The sequence below is a fragment of the Bos indicus genome, chromosome 17 (assembly GCF_029378745.1).
Source record: "Bos indicus isolate NIAB-ARS_2022 breed Sahiwal x Tharparkar chromosome 17, NIAB-ARS_B.indTharparkar_mat_pri_1.0, whole genome shotgun sequence".
NCBI lineage: Eukaryota > Metazoa > Chordata > Mammalia > Artiodactyla > Bovidae > Bos > Bos indicus.
Window position 1 is genome coordinate 70,841,419 of NC_091776.1, and position 13,014 is coordinate 70,854,432.

A 13,014-nucleotide genomic window follows, 5' to 3' on the forward strand; every position below is an offset into this window, starting at 1 on the left:
GTGACATAAAGATCTCAAAAATTTTGAGATTTTAAGCTGTTAGTTTGGAGTAATTTGTTATGCAGCAGTAGTTCAGTAATGCACTGCCAACTTTGGGCAATGTCTTCATCCAGGGACGCCTGTCCATTTGGTCCAATTTTAGCCAGAATCTGCTAAGTCAGTTTAGAAAAAATACCCCACCCTTGATTGACCACCCTCAGTATCAGCTCAAATTCCTTATCACTCACCTCAGTATCTTATCAGCCTTGCCTAGCCTCGGCAAGGATCCTCTCAGTTGAGCCAGAACCCACCCTCACCCTTATGGTTCTCTGAGTAAGTTTCCACCCACCGACACCCACCCTGTTGCTGTTCATTGCTTTTCAGTCTCATAGCCCCTCTTTGCAACCCCGTGGACCCACTCTGTTCTTAGCTGTAAATCCCAGCTGTGTCCCTGCTGGAGTCAGACTTAAGCTCAATCTCTCTCCCCGATTATAAGACCCCACTGTAGTACTCTTACCTTGAATAAAGTTTTTCTTACCACGTTGAGTTCACTTCAGGCTTCCCTGGTGGCTCAGTGGTTAAAGCGTCTGCCTGGAATGCGGGAGACCCAGGTTCGATCCCTGGGTCGGGAAGACCCCCTGGAGAAGGAAATGGCAACCCACTCCAGTACTCTTGCCTGGAGAATTCCATGGAGGGAGGAGCCTGGTGGGCTACAGTCCAAGGGGTCGCAAAGAGTCGGACACGACTGAGCAACCTTACTTAGTTCAGTTCAGACTTCGTAGTGTTCAGTTCAGTCGCTCATTCGTGTCTGAATCTTTGTGACCCCATGAATTGCAGCACGCCAGGCCTCCCTGTCCGTCACCAACTCCTGGAGTTCACTCAGACTCATGTCCATCAAGTCAGTGATGCCATCCAGCCATCTCATCCTCTGTCGTCCCCTTCTCCTCCTGCCCCCAATCCCTCCCAGCATCAGGGTCTTTTCCAATGAGTCAACTCTTCGCATGAGGTGGCCAAAGTACTGAAGTTTCAGCTTCCGCATCAGTCCTTCCAATGGAAGAATATAGGGCAGCCCTTCCTTCCTCACTTTCCTCCCTTTCCTCACCGTGACCATTCCACGAGCGCATCACCAGGGGGCGCTGTGGACCTGCTCAGAACTGGCTGAACCCGAACACACCCAGTGGTCCCCTGACCCTGCACCAGGGCTCACTGGACTGAGCTGGACGTGACAGCAGGTGCTTCCTCTCAGGCGACAAACCCAGAGCCCCGACCCCCTGGTCCCCTGCTGGGAGTGAAGCTGCACACGGGGCCCAGGAGTCACACCTGGAGTCTGATGGGCTCAGGGCCATCATCAGGCCCCACCCTCTTCCCCAGGAGCAGAGGAGGGGAGCGGCCCCCAAGCACACCCCTTGCACACCTCCCTCTCCCCGCAGCCTCTTCTGCTCCTCTCTTGCTCTTTCCTAAGAGCACCCCTCTGATCCATGACTTTCCTCCCCAATCTGGGCTCCTCTCTACAACCCTTCACCAGCGACCTCCTCCTCCAGACCAACGTCACTCTATCAGGTCATGGGTCGGTTTCCAGGCTTCCTTGACCAGACGCTCACTTCCTTGTCCTCCCTTGCAACCTCTCTAGCCCCCCTACCAGAGAAGCCTCAGTCTCCAGACTTCAGGTGTGACCCCAGCTCATCCCCTCCCGGCCAGGGCGGTCACTGCTACCTTACCTGGACCTCCTTTAACTCAGCTTATCTTCCTATGGTCACTTCTGAGTGTCCGAGGTCAGCAGACCTGCCCTGTCACGCACGTTCCCTCAAGTCAGCTCTGAGCTGACCTATGGCTCCCATACCTCAGCCTGCCCTGTTTTCACAGGCTGCTCAGAGATAAGCACTCCCCATTGGAGAGGCAATATGTGGCAGAAAGAGCTGGTTCTAGCCCTGCCTCAGTCAAAGTCCAAACAAGTTAGGAATACAAATATCTTTGTAGAAATATTTTTACTGGATAATATTTAAAATTTCCTAGGATACCTATGAAGTCAATTAAAAAGAACTTTTTAATAAAAAAGAACTTACGATGATAATTAGTTTTCCAGAACTGTACCCTTGTAAGTGAAAAATTAAGAGAGAACGTCGCTTTTCCGTCAGTTTAATTCATGCACAGATTTTAAGGAATGACTGTAGATTTTCACTAATCCATTACCACATTTAGTTCGTTTAAAATCTCACACACCCAGAGTGTAACACCTCACCAGTGCAGGGCAAGCTACAGTCAACCGTTCTTTTCCAACCAATCACTTCGACCTCTACCTTCTCTAACCTGCTATTTGGGATGGCTGGTCCTAACAGCTATTACGTATCAGGATCCCTGGGGACACACGCTGCTCAGAGCCCTTCAGAGTCTCAATAAAAACTGCCAGGAGCATCACCAGGACTGCTCCCTGCAGCCCGTGCCCTGTGCCTGCAGGACAGACGCCCAGGAGGGGCCACTTCATAAGACAGGCCATGGGACAGGGTCCAGCGTGTGGAAGGCTTCACACACAGTAAGTTCTGTTCAGTTCAGTAGCTCAGTCATGTCCGACTCTTTGCAACCCCATGGACTGCAGCACGCCAGGCTTCCCTGTCCATCACCAACTCCTGGAGTTTACTCAAACTCATGTCCATTGAGTTGGAGATGCCATCCAACCATCTCATCCTCTGTCATCTGCTTTTCCTCCTTTCCTCAATCTTTCCCAGCATCAGGGTCTTTTCAAATGAGTCAGTTCTTTGCATCAGGTGGCCAAAGTATTGGAACTTCAGCTTCAGTATCAGTCCATCCAATGAATATTCAGGACTGATTTCCTTTAGGATGGACTGGTTGGATCTCCTTGCAGTCCAAGGGACTCTCAAAAGTCTCCTCCAACACCAGAGTTCAAAAGCATCGTTTCTGTGGTGCGCAGCTGTCTTTATAGTCCACCTCTCAACTTTTCCATGACTACTGGAAAAACCATAGCTTTGACTAGACAGACCTTTGTTGGCAAAGTCATGTATCTGCTTTTTAATATGCTGTCTAGGTTGGTCATAGCTTTTCTTCCAAGGAGCAAGCGTCTTTTAATTTCATGGCTGCAGTCCCCATCTGCAGTGATTTGGAGCCCAAACTTGAAGTCTGTCAGTTTCCACTGTTTCCCCATCTATTTGCCATGAAGTGATGGGACCAGATGCCATGACCTTAGTTTTCTAAATGTTGGCTTTTAATCCAACTTTTTCACTCTCCTCTTTTGCTTTCATCAAGAGGCTGTTTTGTTCAAACACACAGTAAAGATGCAGGCATTTAGGAATGCTGAGTCCCACCTCAGGCCTCTCTCCACACCTTCACCCCCTCCTCAGAGAACTGCCCCCTCTTCCTCAGGGCTGAGGGGACACACAGAGGAAGGAGGGCTCTGCCCACCAGGGAGGAGGCCCACAGAGGAGGGACCCTGCTGTCCTGCACAGAAGGAGACCCACCTTGCCGCTCCGGGACCGGCACTGCCCTGACCTGATCCTGATCTGAGAGCAATTTGTGTCTCAGATGCCCCACGGTCCTGACCCCTGAGCAGTCATGGAAGCTCTGGACAGATTCATCCTGAGGATTTGAGGGGAGCCCATGATGGTCCTGAGCTCAGGGGGACACAGAAGGGGCACCTGGCCTGGTGCTAAAGAGGGGACAGTGCACAGAGCAGGAGGCAGGATCTGTCCTTGAGGGCTCTGCTCTCCAGGTCACAGGATGTGTCTGGGCCTGGACAAGGGGTGGGGGGCGCTCAGGGTCCATTTCTGAAGCTGGGTGGTGGGAGGCAGAGCTGGGCCCCCCGACAGAGCTCTCTGACAAGGCCTGGTGGCCTCTCCTCAGGGCTCCCAGCTGTGACTCCCACTCCTGAGACCCACAGAGCCCTACCCCTGACAACTCTCTGGCCACCGTCAGGCATAGAGACCTGGCCCAGGGCTTGGGAGGGTCAGTGTGATGCACGGGATCCTTTGCATGAAAGGACCCTCCACCTCTCAGGGTATGAAGAGGGGAAGGAGTGGTGTGGGGACACTCTGCTCAGCGGTGAGGCTACAGAAGGCAGGATGCCCTGATATGTCCACCATGGCCTGGTCCCCTCTGCTCCTCACCCTGGTCGTTCTCTGCACAGGTGACTGGATGGGGGGACAGGGGAAGGGCCCTGGGAAGACTCACAGGCCCTGCTCCCTGCTATCCTGTCAGGACCCCAGAGTCACCATGTTTGTCTCTCCCTCTTCCAGGATCCAGGGCCCAGGCTATGCTGACTCAGCCGCCCTCCATGTCCGGGACTTTGGGTCAGAGGGTCACCCTCTCCTGCACTGGAAGCAGCAGCAACCCTGGGGTCTTTATGTCAGCTGGTACCAACAGCTCCCAGGAAAGGCCCCCAGAGTCCTGACCTGTGAAAATAGCAAACGACCCTCAGGGGTCCCAGATTGATTCTCTGGCTCCAAGTCTGGCAACAGCCTCTCTGACCACCTCAGTTCATGCTGAGGATACTGATTACTACTGTTTCTCATGGGCTGACAGCTTGAAAGTTTGCACAGTGCTTCAGCCCAGAGAGAAGGAGACAAAAACCTATTTCCCCCACAGCCATGGGGCTGCCAGGGCAAGATGTCTGTCCCTCCTTTCCTGGAGTCCCTGAGTCCACAGAACCCAGCCGTCTGGGTGTCCCCTGACTTCAGCTCAGCTGCCCCCTCAGCTTGACTCCCCTCCCTAGGGCAGCGGCACACAAGGGGTGGTCACACGCCCCTGGATAAAGGAGCTGCTGACAGCAGTTGCCCCCAGTTCCCAGGTCGGAGTCAGCCACACAGAGCAGGGGGGTCAGTACCGCCCTTGCTGGGTCACTGGGCAGCGAACGCACATCCCTGAGCTTCCACCACAAAAGCATCTCCTGTTAAAGGAAAAAGAAATAGAACCCAGAGTTTATTTAAGCAATTTCCACACAGTCCAGGATCCAGTAAAAATCGTCACTTCTATCAAGAACCAGGAACCTAATAATGAAGGGAAATGAGACGGCATAGACATCACTGAGATGCCTGAGATGATGAGATCAGGTGAAAGATGATTCTAGGGACAAATCATCAAATCTATTTGATGAGCAAATACAAACACTCTTGGGTCCTAAGGAAAAGGAGACAAATGTAGGAAAAGGAGAAAAAGTAGTCAGAATCACCTGAAAATACAATAGGAGAAATAAAAAAGAAGTATCTGCACACTATCAAAGACGTGTAATACTTATTGCTACTCAATTCATTCATTTGTTAATTGAAAGAGTGTTTGCTGACAGCAAAAAAGAGCGCCCCTGCTTCCTCTCATAAAACATCCCAGGTGTCGCTGGAGGTAAAGAACCCGCCTGCCAATGCAAGGGACATAAGATATGTGGGTTCTGTCCTTGGGGTGGGAAGATCCTCTGGAGCAAGAAACGGCATCTTGCCTGGAGAATCCCATGGACAGAGAAGCCTAGTGGGCTAGAGTCCACGGGGTCGCAAAAGGGTCAGACAGGATTGAGAAGCAAGTAACTGAGCGGCACCTTGCTCCCACTCTCACCGCCGTGAACGTTCCCCGGGTGCGTCACCAGGGGGCGCTGTGCACCTGCTCAAAACTGGCAGCCCCTCAACGCACCCCCACGGTCCCCTGAGCTGGCCCTGCATCCGGGCTCAGCGGACTGAGTTGGATGTGAGAGCAGGTGGTTCCTCTCAGGGGACAGACTCAGAGCCGCGGCCCCCAGGCCTCCTCCTGGGACTGAAGCTGCATCCGGGGCTGAGCACCCAGAATTGGAGGCTGAAGGGGTCAGGTGGTCATCAGTCCCCACCCTCTTCCCAGAAACAGAGGAGGGGAGGAGCCCCCAGAGCCCACCCCGTGCACCCCTCCAGCTCTCTTCAGCCTGCGCCTGCTCCTCCTCATCTCTTGGCTCAGAGCCTGCCCTCCCGCTCCCATCATTCATGACTTTCCTCCCAATTCTGGGCCTCGCTCCTTCTACAGATATACACTGTTGGCCTCCACAGTGGTGACCAAGCTCATGCTCTTAGAAAGTCATGAACGAGTTTCCAGATCTTCCTGAAACATTCACTTCCTCATCCCCCTCCTTGAACCTCTCTAACCCTTCCTTCCCAAGAAGCCTCAGGTTTCCGGCTCTCAGGTGTGACCCCAGCTCGACCCCTCCCTGTTCCACCCCTGGTTCCCCCTCATTTCCCAGGGGACCCAGTGATGCCCACCCAGCAGCTGACTTATCCCGTGAACCTTCACACTCCGTCCCGTGTGCCCACTGAGTCAGGAGTCAGGAGGGAAGAGAAACCCTTCCAGGAATCATTTCCTGAGACCAGGGAAATGATTCCTGGCTGAGGAGTGTCTGTGTTCAGCTGCTGTGGGAGTGACTTTATGCACAGTGAGCCCGGGAGAAGCTGCTGGGGCCCTGGGCTGGGAAAGCAGACCCTGTCCTGGGGCTCTGCCCCCGGGGCCGTGACTGTTGCTCTGTCTGGACCATGCCTAAGTCAGGTTTGATCCCCATGATCACATCTGAGATTCCTGAGAACAACTGATCTGCCTTGTCATGTCCTGTGTCTCATCTCAGATCTGAGACCGCCCCATGGCTCTGATAACTCAGCCTGCCCTGTTTCACAGACAGAACGTCCTGCTAAGACATGAAAATCCTTTAGTGGAGATGCCATACATGTCAGAAAGTCTTTAAAATAATCTTATTTAAAGAACAGAATCTACAAGGAAAAGTATGTTTTAGAAATAGTACCATGGCAATGCAAAATAAAATAGAGTCAGAGTCGGACACAACTTAGTGACTGAACCACAACATTTTTTTCAGTTAAATTTAGGCATCTATTCGGAGAAGGCAATGGCACCCCACTCCAGTACTCTTGCCTGGAAAACCCCATTGACGGAGGAGCCTGGTGGGCTGCAGTCCATAGGGTCGCTAAGAGTTGGACACGACTGAGTGATTTCACTTTCACTTTTCACTTTCATGCATTGGAGAAGGAAATGGCAACCCACTCCAGTGTTCTTGCCTGGAGAATCCCAGGGACGGGGGATCCTGGTGGGCTGCCGTCTATGGGGTCACACAGATTCGGACACGACTGAAGTGACTTAGCATAGCATTTTACGTGATGACCTTAGATATTTACTACTCCATGATCACATTTTGGTTCATTTAAAATCTCAAAGTCACACATCGACTGTGTAACCCTCACATGCACTACAGGATAAATTACACCTGGTTTTTTTTTTCCAACACAACTCTTCCTGAACTGTGTAACTTCAAAACCAGTGCTGGGAAAGTTGATTTTAAGAGCTCTGATCACTAGGTCACTGGATGTATGTCTGAGCCAGGACACCAGGGGGCGTTCCAAGCCATTCCTGTGGGTCTGCACCTATGAGATCTGAGATGAGTCCCCTGGTTCTTCCTGGTGCTTTCTGCTCAGGGTTCCCAGCTGTGACCTCCAACCCCCAATGCCCACACAACCCCCTCCTCTGATCACCCACTGGTCTCCCTCAGGCACAGGAAGCTGACCCAGGCTCCAGTGTCATCAGAGCATTGTGGGGGGGGCCAGGGAGGACGGTCATTTGCATGAAAGGCCCCGCCCCCTCTCAGGGTATGAAGAGGGGAAGGAGCCGTGTGGGGACGCTCTGCTCAGCTGTGGGGCCACAGAAGGCAGGACTCCCTGACTGTGTGCACCATGGCCTTGGCCCCTCTGCTCCTCACCCTGGTCGCTCTCTGCACAGGTGACTGGAAGCAGGGACAGGGGAGTGGTCTTGGGAAGGCAAACATGCTGTGCTCCTCGCTATCGTGTCTGGACCCCAGACTCACCATCTCTGTCTCTCTCCCTTCCAGGATCCTGGGCCCAGGCTGTGCTGACTCAGCCGTCCTCCGTGTCCGGGTCCCTGGGCCAGAGGGTCTCCATCACCTGCTCTGGAAGCAGCAGCAACGTTGGGCTTGGCAATTATGTGAGCTGGTTCCAACAGATCCCAGGATCGGCCCCCAGAATGCTCATCTATGGTGCGACCAGTCGAGCCTCTGGGGTCCCCGACCGATTCTCCGGCTCCAGGTCTGGGAACACAGCCACCCTGACCATCAGCTCGCTCCAGGCCGAGGACGAGGCGGATTATTTCTGTGCATCTCCTGACAGTAGTAGCAGTAGTTACACAGTGCTCCAGGCCAGGGGGGAAGTGAGACAAAAACCTGCTCTCCCCCAAGTCATGGGCCTCGCGGGGCTGAAGCATCTTCTGCCAGTGCAGACACTTCTGTGGTTTGTTTGTTTTAAAATGGGGGTCTGAGCCTCACACCAGGAAATTGGTCAGGAAATCCTTTCAGTTCTGCTTCATTCTGCCCCCTCACCAAAGCTTTGCTTTCGGCAACCACATTTTATATGAATATCTGAAGTTGAGCAGAAGGCCCTGAATGCCAGAGGCAGGTCCTGGTGGACAGAGTCCATGACGGTCAGGTCAGAACCAGAGAGACAGCGTCCAGCTGTGTCTGATTCAGGACACTTCAGCTCCTTGGCCATCCCTGGGCTGAGCTGAGGCCCAGGCTGCTGCTCCTGCCTTTCCTGTGTCTGCCTCTCAGGCTCCCCCAGAGCTCCAGGCCAGCAGGAACTAGACCAGGACTCCGTCTCCCTGGGGAAGGTGGGGCAGCCCAGGGGCTTCCTGCTCAGGCTCTGCTGGACCTTCTGCTGCTGCTGCTGCCCCACCCTGGGTCCAGGTCATCGGGGGGACTGCCTGTGCATGGTGGCGCCTTCTCTCCCCTCTCATCAAAGGCCCCCCCCAGCAGCCCATTCCCAGGTAGGGTCTGAAAGGACACAGAAAATCTGTCTCCCATCACTGGGGACACAGGGTCTGTTAGTTCTCTATCCCACTGTCCAAGGTGGGGGTCCATCTGCGCATCTCAGCCCTGGGAGGCCCCCAAGCCCTCGGCCCTCTCTCCTACACGGCGAGCAGGTCCTGCTCTGAGCCTCCTCTGTCCCCTCGTGGTGTTCGGGTTCAGGCAGGGTGGACTCAGTCAGGGTCGGTGACTCTATGGACACTCAGCCACACTCATCTGCCTGGGAACAGCAAGACTGGTGGCACCAAGGGGGCGACTTGGCTGCCATCTCAGTCGTACTGAGTCCCAAGCTCCTGAGCACAGGAGTCACAACCCGCCTGCAGGGTCTCAGCGAGGCTGGTGGGCTCCGGGTCGGGTGGGGCCCCCTGACCATCTCTGGGCCTAGCCCGACGACGAGGCTGATTGTTCCTGCTCAGCTGGGACTCAGCCCTGCTGCTCACAGGAGGCCTCACCCAGAGGGAAGTGACCCCAACCCTGAGCTCCTGGCCTCACCCGCACGTGGGGTCACGGAGCACAGGTCACACGCCTGTGTCCTGCTCCCTGTCACTGCCCTTTCACACACACGTGCGGGGTCTGCACATTGGCCGCCTGGGCTGTGGGGCCACAGTTAACAGTGATGTATTTTGGAATAAATGGGATTATTCCTTCTAATTCTCCTTTTTCCCTTAAGCCTTAAATTTGCTGTATCCTCAATTTTCATACACACAAAATGACATATTTTCCACTGTGTCAGAGGAACTTTGCTTAATAGGCTCCAAATCAAGCAGTGCGGATCTTTGTTTGGTGGAATCAGGCCTCAGACACAGCTACTGAGAAAGGAACACAATTACCGCTCATTGTGGGAGGCGGACGCTGTAGCAGCATCTCAGAAATGGACATAAAGTCGTACTTCATTTCACGCAGTGAGAATAAGAATGGAGGGGCCACACTTCACAACTTACTGCACATATTTCCTCCGAAGCCCCTCCCCTGCTCTTCCTGTTCTTCTGCTCCATGTAAGAGCATAAGGGGAAAGTGAATCCAGAATACTCCACGACATTCCCACTGACTTGTACAGACACGTGATCATTTTAAGTTCTGATCATAACTCACGTGTTTTTCTAATATTTTCATTTGGTATTTCGGGAGAATCTTAATTTAATGGTTGTATTGTTAACTTTCTTCTAAAAAGTTGCAAGTAGATTGAGGACACCTCTGTTTATTAATTGTTTCTCAGAGGAGAGGCTAGCTTAGCCCCCTAGAGCTGGTGCTGCTGTGAGTGACCGCACCACAGCCCTGAGGCCCTGGACTGTGGTGACCGGGAATGGTTTCAGGGCCTGTGTGTGGGGAGACCCCTGTCCCCTCACAGACCACAGCTGACTCTGTGGCTCCCTGCACCCTGAGCAGTGACATCAGTGTTGGCCGCTCTGCTCTTACTGGAACCAGCAGAAGCCAGAGAGCCCTCCTCGGTCCTCCGGTCCTACCACTCAGACTCCAGTAAGAACGAGGCTCTGGGGTCCCCCGTGGGTTTTCTGGATCCAAAGATGCCTCGGCCAATGTAGGGCTCCTGCTCTTCTCTGGGCTGCAGCCCGAGGACGAGGCTGACTCTGACCGTGCAGGCTGGTGCAACAGGGCTTCTCACAGCGACACAGGTAGACGGGAAACTGGGACGAGAGCCTCAGCCTGTCAGGGGCTTGTTCTTAGAGAACCGTCATGTGTTAAACAATACCCCAGAATCCATTAATCCCTGAGGTATGTTCTGGTTCATAGTATGTCTACTCCCAGTTGTACAGTCAGTTTTGCTGAAGTCTCAGAAAATGTAAACGGATTCTGATACCACTGAAGTGTGATCAAGAGAGTCGTGGAGCTGAGCTCCCTCACTTGAGATCAGGTGCAGGACATTTGCCCAGATGCACCTTCAGCAGAGCCCGTGGACCATCCGAGCAGGCACATCGTCCCCCAGGGTGTGAACCCTGCTCTTGAAGGGGCAGAGCAGAGAGCGTGAGGAGTGAGGGGCACCGCTGATACATCGCAGGAGGCAGGGAAGCCGGGGAGTGGTTGCCTGACCCACAGGTGCTGGCTCTGTGCTGCCCTCCCCTCCTCTCCTCTCCACCCCATTGCAGCATTTCCTACTTCAGGGTTGGGGTGGTCTGTGGACTGTCAGGAGCAGGGGCACCCCAAGATGTGCCCGTGTCCCTCTGCTTGTGATGCCCCGATGAGCCCAGATCCAAGAGCCCCACGGCCTGTAGAAGAATAAGCGGGGAAGGGGGATCACCATGGCAATGATGACAAGGGATTCCAGGCAAAGTCCCTGTCTTTGTGACCAATGGCAGACATGAGGGACACTGAGGGGTTAGGCCCTGTTCTCTGCCTCCTGGTGGGTCCACACCCGGTCCTTGATCACTCTGGACCCCAGCCTGGTGAGGAGGCTGGTCATCAGTGTCACAGAGCTCATCACTAACCACAGCCACAGGGAATCCCCGTGTGATGGGGATGTCTGAAGAAAGCTTGCCCTCTACTCCCTTGTGGACCCATCACTGCCCTGACCCTGCCTGTGACGTCACCAGTGCTTGTTCAGGTCTCTGCTCTCACTTGTGCTATTAAATCCGGGCAGTCTCACTTCTCATCCAGGTCCATCATTATGGGGTCCATGAAACTGTCCCTTTTTCACTCTGGTCTTCATATACAAGCAGAATGCCCATGTGCCCAGATACACAGGGTCCCTCACAGGTACTGAGCAGGACGTCGAGGAAGCAGAAGTCCAGCATCTGTGTCCTGGAGCCCCAGGGGGCCTCTCTTACCCCCCGCACGTTCCTCTCCTGCTCCAGGCTTTGTGCTCTGCCCTGAACCCTGACCCTTAGGGAAGCTGGGTCCTCCCTTTCCCTGGGGATTGCTGCCTGAAGAGCCCTCTTCTCCAGGTACTGGGAGACCCTCCCTGTTAGGATGTGGCTCTCAGACTCCTCACTTGCTCATTTCCTCCTCTTTTGCCTCATGATCTCTCCCCCTTTTCCCTCCGTGCTTCCTTGTTTGAGATGATATTCGATAAATGTCACTATTTTGGACACAGACCTTATAAACTCACCTCCATTAAATCTATGGATTCTAACAATTGAAGGTTAGAACATTAGACTTCACCATGTCCAATGAAGATCAGGTAACAGTCATAAGGGTTTCTCAACCAGAGATGAAACAGGAGCCCAGATAAGGATGAGATTCCCATTTATAGGCATAATCTTTTATATCAAACATTTAATATGGAAAGATTATAAAATTAGACTAAAAACATCTTTAAATATCTGAGTCAAAAAGAAGTACTGTGAGGACCATGATCAAGGGTAAATGAGAACCCCTGGAAGTGACCAAGAAGGGCTTTGTTGTTCCTGAGAGACTCCTATTCTCTTTGCAAAGAGAGAAATAAGAGCAGAGCCATGTAGTCTGGGCTGGGAAGGTCCCGGGAGGCCCTGCAAATTCAACCTTGACTCCTTATCAACCTGGGAAGGAAGCTCAGACAGAATCCTAACCAGGTACCACCCACAGTCATGCTGGGAGTTTGAACCCTGGAAACTCAGGTCGGGTGGTTGTGTTCTGGCAGTGAACCCACGAGCTGGGCGGAGCAAACTCAGACATCAGGGAATTCTGAAATTCGTTAGTGTATTAGCATACCATTGAGGGGTCTGAGGTCATTCAGTTCAGTTCAGTTCAGTCGCTCAGTCGTGTCCGACTCTTTGTGACCCCATGAATCGCATCACGCCAGGGCTCCCTGTCCATCACCAACTCCCGGAGTTCACCCAAACTCATGCATTGAGTCTGTGATGCCATCCAGCCATCTCATCCTCTGTCGTCCCCTTCTCCTCCTCCCCCAATCCCTCCCAGCATCAGGGTCTTTTCCAATGAGTCAACTCTTCACATGAGGTGGCCAAAGTATTGGAGTTTCAGCTTCAGCATTAGTCCTTCCAGTGAACACCCAGGACTGGTCTCCTTTAGGATGGACTGGTTGGATCTCTCATTAGGTACCTGGAAAAATCAATGACCAGGCCCAAACTAGACGAAGGCGACTCATTCTACTGCCCTGGGCGGTGACATCAGGAAGACCCAGCTGCAAGTGTGAGAAAGCCCTTCCAGGAGGCTGTGGTGTGAAGTGGGGGAGGAGGAGTTCTGAGTCCAGCAGGGGGCGCTGTGAGCCTGGTCCTGAGAGCCCAGGGTCCTGGCCAGGCAGGCTGGCACCT

General features: G+C 53.4%; 1 non-coding gene across 1 annotated transcript; it reads left to right on the forward strand.

The window, feature by feature from the left end:
- Window positions 1-539: 539 nt before the first annotated feature.
- Window positions 540-611, forward strand: TRNAS-GGA (transfer RNA serine (anticodon GGA)). The gene has a single exon. It is a non-coding gene; the product is annotated as a tRNA-Ser (tRNA).
- The last annotated feature ends 12,403 nt before the right edge of the window (window positions 612-13,014 follow it).